The sequence below is a fragment of the Bos javanicus genome, chromosome 2 (genome assembly GCF_032452875.1).
Source record: "Bos javanicus breed banteng chromosome 2, ARS-OSU_banteng_1.0, whole genome shotgun sequence".
NCBI classification, from domain to species: Eukaryota; Metazoa; Chordata; class Mammalia; order Artiodactyla; family Bovidae; genus Bos; species Bos javanicus.
Window position 1 is genome coordinate 63,406,387 of NC_083869.1, and position 11,075 is coordinate 63,417,461.

Sequence of the window (11,075 nt, forward strand, 5' to 3'; positions counted from 1 at the left end):
TTATGATCTTCTGAATCCTCTCCATTTGGGTATAGGCTGGACCTAGTGACTCACTTTTAGTAAAGAGAATATGGCAAAAGTGATGGAATGCCATTTCTAATATTAGGTTATGATAAGACTACTGAGGAAAGTCAGCTGCCGTGTTGTGAGCCACCCCATAAATAGATCCATGCAGAAAGGAATTGATGTGTCTTGTCAACATTCAGTGTGTCTTGTCAATAGCCATGTAAGGGAGCTTGATTTCTTCCCATGTTGGACCTTAAGCTTTAGTTGACCCTTGATTACAGCTTTGATTGCAGGAGGTGCCCTGAGACAGATACCCAGAGGAGCCACCTGGATTCCTGACCCTTGGAAACCATGAGATAAAAAATGTTTTCTTTTTGAAGCTGCTAAGTTTTGGGGGGGTGGCATTTGTTATGCAGCGATAGATAACTAGTACGTGGTCCTTCTTCTCCAATAACTTTTGTTCTAGGATGTGAATTTCTTTGGAATGGGCATCCATGATAGTCAATGTGAGCTGGGCAGAATGACATAGGTTCTGTTAATTAGGCTTCAGGTGGTGAGATGGGAAGGAGGGGATACTCAGATTGATGAAGAGGCAATAATGGCTTTTGACATCTGTGATGGACTTCCTCTAGACAAGGCATTCTCTTTAATTTACAAAAGTTCATTTTCTTGAAATGACAATATCTGCATTTTCACTTGGGTGGCAGAAGTTGGAGAAATAGCATCAAATGGTAGAGAAGAAAAATCAGGGCTGTTCTGCTATTGAATTTAGCTCAAATCAACATCTATTTGGGGGGGCATGTTGATGCTATACTCGTGTATGCTTCATATACTCACACACGTTCTGCCCTAGGCCTTTACTGAGGACATCTTTGCTAGGAAGGACTGCCTGTGAGTGATATCCTTAGTCCCCATCTCTTCTGTGATTGGAACACACAGAAGGATGGGAGCTCTGAGTCAGTGATTCTCATCTGCCATCATTTACACTTGTAATCAGTTTTGGAACTACTTTATTGAAAATGGAAGGGGGTGGTGGTGGAAGTGGAGGTAGTCATGAAGGAGAAATCAGACAATCACTGTTTCTCCTAAAAAGTCTCAACTTAGCCCAAACATTGGAAACAGTACTTTTTTTTTTTTTTTGATTCTGCTACCTACAGCTGAGGATCCCTAAACCACTATCAAGGTAACCTGCCTTTTCATCCCAAATAATGTATTCTAACAAAAGCAGCCCTGGGCATCTAGATCATTTTCCTATCTATTGATTTGTTTTCCCTTGAGTGTCATCATATTGGAACATTATTCCTGGATCTTCACACGAGGAGAGTTCAGAAGAAAAGCTTCAAATTGAAAGATGGCATTGATATCAACTATAAACCCATTAGCTTGAAACAGTTTCCTTGTTCTTTTTTCTTTTTCCCCTTTCTCTTTTGGCAAATCCCCACACATACTGCATTTGGGTGCAATCAAATTGCTCCAGTCTTCTGATAACTGCCTCGAATGTCAGAAGTCACAGGGAGTTCCAGCAGTCAGGCACCATTTCTGCAGAAACACCACTGAGTTATATGGAATTATGCGAATTTTATTGGAACAGCTTATGTTTCATCTTGTGAGCCCAATACCTTTGCTTACTGCTTGCTATTTGCAATGTTTGAGAGATAACAGAAGTATTCGCTCCTTTGTCTTCTGTTAATAGCACTGACTTCCTGGGGGGTAGATCCCACTCTTGGTCCACATGATTGGGTGGGACTGCTCCCAACCTTGGCTCTGGAAGGAGGCACAGGACCCAGGGATGAGCCTTCAGAGCACTGTATCTCCTGGACCTAGTAATTGGTTTAAGATGGACTGATTACCCAATCCCGGCCAAGCCATCGAGACTTGATTCCCAGGTGTTTACTAGAAGGGTTGTAAAAGGCATGCTCTGTTTTGGAGTTGGTGATGGCAACCCTCTTCCAATCACAAGGGAAGTGCCTAGAGGCTAGTGGAGACAACATAGAGGAAAAGGGAGCAGAGAGAAAAGAGAGAGAGGAGTTTTGTGAGTTGATATATTTCTCTATATCTTCTTTTTTTTGGTTTCATTTTGTTTAAACAAGTTTAAGCTGGGTTTCTGTAATTTGCAACTTGAAGGGTCTTGGGTAATGTCAGGGAGCAACCTGCATGGGCCCTGCACACTCTTGCTGGATATGCCAAGGACTCAAGGCCCTGACTGATCTTTTTCTGATACACTTTTCAGGACTGTGTTTGCACAAAGCAACTTGAGGGATGAGGTGACTTCTTCCATAAAGAGCACACTTGTTTCCAAGTGCTATAAAGATGGTGAATCTTCCAAGCTCAGTGTTCCTTTCCTATACCACCACTTACCATGTTTGCAGACATTCATTTGATCCAACTGTGTGCACTGGGGAGCCTGGGAGTGGAAACAGGAGAAGAGACACAAACCAACAGAATGTTCACATTATCCTGTCTGTGACTGCTAAAGACCTTTGTCTCTTACCCAGGAGTCTCATGTCTCCTGCCAACATCCATGAAAAAGTAACAAAGTAATTTACTAGCTTGAAAAGTAAAGCAAAATCATATCCTTCACCCTTGTTGACACTGTATAGTTCCTAGGGCTTCCCTGGGCCATTGTGGGGTGCACGCTGTTTCACTAGGGCACATACCAAATAGGAAGACAGACAGTTGATTCTAGGCTCTGCCACTGACTGGCTTTGTGATTACGCTTGCGCTTAATCTTGCGCTTCCCATGTGGCAATAGTGCTAAAGAACCTGCCTGCCAGTGCAGGAGACATAAAAGATGCGGGTTCGATCCCTGGGTTGGGAAGATCCCCTGGAGGAGGGCATGGCAATCCACTCCAGTATCCTTGCCTGGAGAATCCCATGGACAGAGGAGGCTGGCGGGCTATGGTTCATAGCAGTGCAAAGAGTCGGACACGACTGAAGCGACAACACTCATGCACACGTATCTAACCTCGGGCTGTCTGCTTTCTCCTCCGTGGAAGGGGGCTACTATTGCTAATCACGGATTTTTTCCATGAGGACTTAAGAAGAAAATGATTGTAGTGTACCTGACACAGAACTCGGCATAGGGTAAGCTCAGCAAGTGTTAACTATTATCAACTCCTTAGTCATAGCATTTAGTACATTATATTATTAAAAAAAAAATTCTGAAATATTTTCTCATTACAAAAAAGTTTATTGTTGAAAACTTAGGAAATACATATCAAAAAAATAAGAAAAGCTTTTTAAAAGTTATAATTCCATAACCCACACACTTCTTAATATCATTTTGCTCAATATCTAGCTAGAATTTTAGTGTGGATATATATATGTGTGTGTGTGTATGGGTGTATGCTTATCTGGTTCAAGGCAGGGTCATAATGTACACATTGTTTTGTTGTCTCTTTATCCTTACTTAACATATCATGACCAGACTTTCTTTTCAGGTTATACTTCAGTTTATACTTCATATACTTCACTAAAGAATGAGTAAAGCGCGCCGGCTGCAACAGACGGTGCAGAAGCGTGGTCACCCCTCGCCCAAGGTCAGGGGCGGCGGCCAAGAGGAGCCACCCCACGTCCAAGGAGCAGCGGCTGCGCAGGCACAGGAGGGCAGAAAGGAGCTACTCCATGTTCAAGGTCAGGGGGGGCGGCCGTGAGGAGATACCCCTCGTTCAAGGTAAGGAGCAGCGGCTGTGCTTTGCTGGAGCAGCCTTGAAGAGATACTCCATGTCCAAGGTAAGAGAAACCCAAGTAAGATGGTAGATGCTGCAAGAGGGCATCACAGGGCAGACACACTGAAACCATACTCACAGAAAACTAGTCAATCTAATCACAATAGGACCACAGCCTTGTCTTAACTTAATGAAACTAAGCCATGCCGTGTGGGACTACCCAAGACAGGTGAGTCATGGTGGAGAGGTCTGACAGAATGTGGTCCACTGGAGAAGGGAATGGCAAACCACTTCAGTATTCTTGCCTTGAGAACCCCATGAACAGTATGAAAAGGCAAAATGATAGGATACTGAAAGAGGAACTCCCCAGGTCGGTAGGTGCCCAATATGCTACTGGAGATTAATGGAGAAATAACTCCAGAAAGAATGAAGGGATGGAGCTAATGCAAAAAGAACGCCCAATTGTGGATGTGACTGGTGATGGAAGTAAAGTCTGATGCTGTAAAGAGCAATATTGCATAGGAACCTGGAATGTTAGGTCCGTGAATCAAGGCAAATTGGAAGTGGTCAAACAGGAGATGGCAAGAGTGAATGTCGACATTTTAGGAATCAGCGAACTAAAATGGACTGGAGTGGGTGAATTTAACTCAGATGACCATTATATCTGCTATTGTGGGCAGGAATCCCTTAGAAGAAATGGAGTAGCCATTATGGTCAAAAAAAGAGTCCAAAATGCAGTACTTGGATGCAATCTCAAAAACAACAGAATGATCTCTGTTCATTTCCAAGGCAAACCATCCAGTATCACAGTAATCCAAGTCTATGCCCCAACCAGTAACACTGAAGAAGCTGAGTTGAATGATTCTATGAAAACCTACAAGACCTTTTAGAACCAACACCCCAAAAAGATGTCCTTTTTATTATAGGGGACTGGAATGCAAAAGTAGGAAGTCAAGAAACACCTGGGAAATTTGGCCTTGGAATATTGAATGAAGCAGGGCAAAGGCTAATAGAGTTTTGCCAAGACACTGGTCATAGCAAACACCCTCTTCCAACAACACAAGCAAAGACTCTACACATGGACATGACCAGGTGGTCAACATCGAAGTCAGATTGATTATATTCTTTGCAGCCAAAGATGGAGAAGCTCTATACAGTCAGCAAAAACAAGGCTGGGAGCTGACTGTGGCTCAGATCATGAGCTCCTTATTGCCAAATTCAGACTTAAATTGAAGAAAGTAGGGAAAACCACTAGACCATTCAGATATGACCTAAATCAAATCCCTTATGACTATGAAAGTGAGAAATAGATTTAAGGGACTAGATCTGATAGATAGAGTGCCTGATGAACTATGGACTGAGGTTTGTGACATTGTACAAGAGACAGGGATCAAGACCATCCCCATGGAAAAGAAATGCAAAAAAGCAAAATGGCTGTCTGGGGAGGCCTTACAAATAGCTGTGAAAAGAAGAGAAGCGAAAAGCAAAGGAGAAAAGGAAAGATATAAGCATCTGAATGCAGAGTTCCAAAGAATAGCAAGGAGAGATAAGAAAGACTTCCTCAGTGATCAATGCAAAGAAATAGAGGAAAATAACAGAATCGGAAAGACTAGAGATCTCTTCAAGAAAATTAGAGATACCAAGGGAACATTTCATGCAAAGATGGGCTCAATAACGGACAGAAATGGTATGGACTTAACAGAAGAAGAAGATATTAAGAAGAGGTGGAAAGAATACACAGAAGAACTGTACAAAAAAGTTCTGCATCATCTTCATGACCCAGATTATCATGATGGTGTAATCACTCACCTAGAGCCAGATATCCCGGACTGTGAACTCAAGTGGGCCTTAGGAAGCATCACTACAAATGAAGCTAGTGGAGGTGATGGAATTCCAGTTGAGCTATTTCAAATCCTGAAAGATGATGCTGTGAAAGTGCTGCACTCAATATGCCAGCAAACTTGGAAAACTCAGCAGTGGCCACAGGAATGGAAAAGGTCAGTTTTCCTTCCAATCCCAAAGAAAGGCAACGCCAAAGAAAGCTCAAACTACCGCACAATTGCACTCATCTCACACGCTAGTAAAGTAATGCTCAAAATTCTCCAAGCCAGGTTTCAGCAATACATGAACCATGAACTTCCAGATGTTCAAGCTGGTTTGAGAAAAGGCAGAGGAACCAGAGACCAAATTGCCAACATCTGCTGGATCATCGAAAAAGTAAAAGAGTTTCAGAAAAACATCTATTTCTGCTTTATTGACTATGCCAAAGCCTTTGACTGTGTGGGTCACAAGAAACTGTGGAAAATTCTGAAAGAGATGGGACTATCAGACCACCTGACATGCCTCTTGAGAAATCTGTATGCAGGCAGGAAGCAACAGTTAGAACTGGACATGGAACAACAGACTGGTTCCAAATAGGAAAAGGAGTATGTCAAGGCTGTATATTGTCACCCTGCTTTGCAGAGTATATCCTGAGAAATGCTGGGCTGGAAGCAGCACAAGCTGGAATCAAGATTGCCAGGAGAAATATCAATAACCTCAGATATGCAGATGACACCACCCTTTTGGCAGAAAGGTAAGAGGAACTAAAAAGCCTCTTGATGCAAGTCAAAGAGGAGAGTGAAAAAGTTGGCTTAAAGCTCAACATTCAGAAAACTAAGATCATGGCATCTGGTCCCATCACTTCATGGGGAATAGATGGGGAAACAGTGTCAGACTTTATTTTTCTGGGCTCCAAAATCACTGCAGATGGTGACTGCATCCATGAAATTAAAAGATGCTTACTCCTTGGAAGGAAAGTTATGACCAACCTAGATAGCATATTCAAAAGCAGAGACATTACTTTGCCAACAAAGGTCCGTCTAGTCAAGGCTATGGTTTTTCCAGGGGTCATGTATGGATGTGAGAGTTGGACTGTGAAGAAAGCTGAGCACCGAAGAATTGATGCTTTTAAACTGTGGTGTTGGTGAAGACTCTTGAGAGTCCCTTGGACTGCAAGGAGATCCAACCAGTCCACCCTAGAGGAAATCAGTCCAGGGTGTTCATTGGAAGGACAGATGCTGAAGCTGAAACTCCAATACTTTGGCTACCTCACGCGAAGAGTTGACTCTTTGGAAAAGACTCTGATGCTGGGAGGTATTGGGGGCAGGAGGAGAAGGGTATGACAGAGGATGAGATGGCTGGATGGCATTACCGACTTGATGGACATGAGTTTGAGTGAACTCTGGGAGTTGGTGAAGGACAGGGTGGCCTGGCGTGCTGCGATTCACGGGGTCGCAAAGAGTCGGACACGACTGAGTGACTGAACTGAACTGAACTGAACTGATCTAAAGAATGAGTAGCATAGAAATCATTAAGAGGGATAAAATGAACACCCAGGAGCCTACCATATACCTTAAACAGGAGAATATCCCCACAACTCAGCCTCCTATGTGCCCCTTCCTAATTAGACCATCCTGCCTCATCCCTTTGCTCTCATGATACCACAATCCTGAGTTTCTGTTTATCATTCTCTTATAATTGGCATAGTTTTACCATGCATGTGCGTATTAATAAACATTGCATAATTTGGCTTGCTCATAGAACTTAGTAGACATGGCATTATGCTGCATATGTTTTCTGTGACTTGCTTTTATGCTTGGCATGTGTCTCTGAGATCCAACCATGTTGATACATGCAACTGTTCTTTTGTTTTTCAGGGATGTATAGTTTTCCCATGTAGACACATGACACTATTTAGTCAATGATATTTGGGTAAATTGCCAAGGAGATGGGTTTGGAGAAGGATGTCTTATCTCCCTTGACAGGTGCTTCAGACTCTAGGTGGGAGATGGGAGTCCCACCCCAACCTAAGCTATTTGCTCCCAGGCCACTTAGAGGTTTCCCAGCACTAAACAGACTGACCCAGATAATACACATCCCAGGGGTAATGTGGAGGAGACCCTTACAAGCAGAGGAGAAAAAGGAGGATTGGTGGTTCAAGGCTGTAGATAGAAGACAGTATGGATGCCATAGGTAGATTGCAAATATTGCACTGAGGGAAAACATTTTCCCATAAGAATAAATGGCTGGAAATGTAGTACTGAGTAAGTTAAGATTACTTTGCCTAAGAAAAAGCATGGAAAATGTCATGCCGTTTAAAACAAGCTATGTGGGCTGAGTGTGTGGGTAACTGACACTCTCTAACATTGCTAACAAGAGGATAAATTAGCAAAACCTTCACGGAGGATAATTTGGCCGAATTTACAAAAATGTAGATCTAAAATGTGCCCAAAATGTACCTTTGAGCCAATGATTAAATTTCTAGGAATTTATCTTACAGATGAGTAAAATTACATATGTAATTCGTTAGTTACTACAGCATTATTTATGATAATAAAACATTGAAACAATTTGAATGTCTTTCTATAGAGAATTAGATAAATTACATTTGTTCCATCCAATGGAAAAAACATAGCTGTTACAGAGGATGAGGTAAACTCTGAGGTACTAGTAGGGTACAATCCCCAAGTTTTATGAATTAAAAAGGCAGAGTGTAATGGTTTAAAAAAGAAACTGTGTTGTGTGTATTTTCTATAAATAGAATATTCTTGGTGGTTGCTTCCGTGAATCTGGATTATAGGGAATAAAGATGGGAGAAATACATTATGGCTGCCTTTTGTGCCTTTACAATTTTGTACTGTATAAATGTATCAGTGAGCCAAAGAGTAATAAACATAATTAGAGGTGAGAAGCTGCAGTCAAAGTGAGGGAAGCAGAGGAGTGAAGAAGTTGCAAGTATAAGCTGGAGCTTTGAGGAAAAGCAGAGGGGTTTGTCCTGAAGGAGACTGTCAGAAGATAGGGTGTTAAAGAGGATTTTTGATACATTTTGTAGACTGTTGGAGTAGTTTTGCCAAGATGCCCTTTGCCTGAGGAAATCTTTACTCTCAATGCAGTTTGTGAAGTTGGATTCTTTTTCTTTTATTATTTCCATTTTTTTTCACCTTTAAAGTGAAAGTTGTAACAGTGGTAATAACAATAATAGTAAAATAGAGATAATACTAATATCAACAATGAAGATTGGTTACTATTTTGGCATTTCAAATTTGACAGCCATTGACTAAGACTTCACATGCTTGATCTAATTTAATTCTTGTATCAACTGTAGGAAGTCAGTGGCACTATAATTCCCACTTTATAGATGAGGAAACTGAGGCACAAAAATATTAAGTAACATATATTAAGATTACATAGCTAGGACGTGATAGCACTGAAAAGTGAGCTCACTTTGGTCTACCTTCAAAGACTGTGCTTTTATCCATTTTGCTGTATTCTTTTCCTAATAAATAAGAAATCTGTTAGAAAGTATAGTAGCCAGAAAGCATGCATACACACATACACACCCCTCATCTAACTTCAGATGTTAACTGCTTACAAATGTCTATGGTCCAGCTTTCAGGTAGAGGTGGGATAAGAACAGGGAATTGATGTTATAATCTTGTTCACCCAAGAAAAATCTAGAGATATTAGGACAATAGGCAGGGTAGTCATTTGGGGAGTGTTAGGAGGAAAGATAACTGCAAATCGACAGCCAAGCAGGTGTTGCTACCATTACTATTAGGCTACTGGGGATTCTTAGAATGTGAGGCTGAGAAGGAAATCAAATAAATACTTTGCTGACTCCACTAACTTGCGAAATATTTTCAAAACTCCAAGCAGATTATTGCCCACTGTTCAGGGATTCTCTGACTCTTGGTGATATTTCAGAGATAATGTGTTAAGCCAAAAGCTCTCACAAATCACCCCAGAGCTAAGATGAGCCAAGCTACTTCAGCTCACATGGGGCACGAAGGAGCCACTATTTTCCCTGGAAGACTAGTTCTTTCTTCCTTTCCCTTATTGTTCCAACAAGGCTGATTATTTCAGTAAGTTTTGGAGAATAATTCAAGGCCTATTTTCTCCAAAGGGAGCTGAAGTAACATTAGTATCTTTGTTCCCACCAAAGGAGAAGGGTATTTCCATATTGTTCCCCACCTTAAGCTTTGATTTATTTGGACAGAAAGTTTCTAATCAGGTACTCATATTCCCTTCAACACCAAAACTTTTAAACTCTGGTTTCAAAAGACTAGAGTGGATTTGTGCTATTGGAGGCTATAGTCCCGATGGCTCAGTGGGTCAAGAATCTGCCTGCAATGCAGGAGACATAGGAGATGCAGGTTTCGGTCACTGTGTTGGAAAGATACCCTGGAGGAGGGAATGGCGACCCACTCCAGTATTCTTGCCTGAAAAATCCCATGGACAAAGGAGCCTGGTGGGCTACAACTCAAAGGGTTGCAAAGAGTCAGACGTGACTGAGCAACTAAGTCCACACGTACACACACATATGCTGTAGTCACTAGTCTGTGTGGCTACTGAGCACTTGAAATGTAGCTAATCTAATCTGAGCAGTTTTGTAAGTTGAGATACATATCGTATTGTGAAGACTTTGTATGAAAAAAAGAACGCAATATACCCCAAACTTTTACATTGATTATTGAAATGATAATATAGGCAGTCCTTGCTTTACAGACAGTGCAAAACCACAAAAGTGACTTAGTAAGCCAAAACTACAGTTAGTAAGCCAAAATGATTGTAATAATCAATGGAGGGAAGTTATGATTATTATGTGATCTTTAGTGCTCACTTTGGCAGTACATATACTAAAATTGGAATGATGCAGAGAAGATCAGCATGGTCCCTGTTCAGGGATGACACACAAGTTCATGAAGCATTCTGTATTTTTAGCATGAGAAAGGAAACATTCACTCAAGTCCACTTAAAATATTCAGTGAGAGTCCCATATAGGATTACGCCAAGGAGGAACACATCAAGACACATATTAATAAAAATGACAAAGTTAAATACAAAAATATTTAAATCAACAAGGGAAAATCAACAAATAATATACAAGGGAACTCCTAAAAGGTTATCAGCTGATTTTTCAGCAGAAACTCTTCAGGCCAGAAGGGAATGGCATGATAATGTTTAAAGTGATAAAAGGGAAATACCTACAACCAAGAATACCCCACCCAGCAAGGCTCTCATTCAGATTCAATGGAGAAATCAAAAGCTTTACAGTTAAGCAAACATAGAGAATTCAGCACCACCAATCTAGCTTTATAACAAACAGTAAGGAATTTCTCCAGGCAGAAGGGAAAAAAAAAAAAAAAGACCACAACTAGAAACAAGAAAATCATAAATGGGAAAGATCACCAATAAAAGAAAACACACAGTAAAAGTAGGAAAGCATCCACACACAAATATGAAATCAAAACCAGCAAACACAAGAAGAGGAAAATACAAATGCAGTAAGTGGAAGGTGAAATTAAAGAGACAAGCAACTTAAAACAACCTTGCATATAAATAGACTGCTATATCAAAACC

The 11,075-nt window shown here is 41.1% G+C and overlaps 1 non-coding gene across 1 annotated transcript; it reads left to right on the top strand.

Moving 5' to 3' along the window:
- Window positions 1-10,327: 10,327 nt before the first annotated feature.
- Window positions 10,328-10,434, top strand: LOC133236498 (U6 spliceosomal RNA). The gene has a single exon (XR_009732912.1). It is a non-coding gene; the product is annotated as a U6 spliceosomal RNA (small nuclear RNA).
- The last annotated feature ends 641 nt before the right edge of the window (window positions 10,435-11,075 follow it).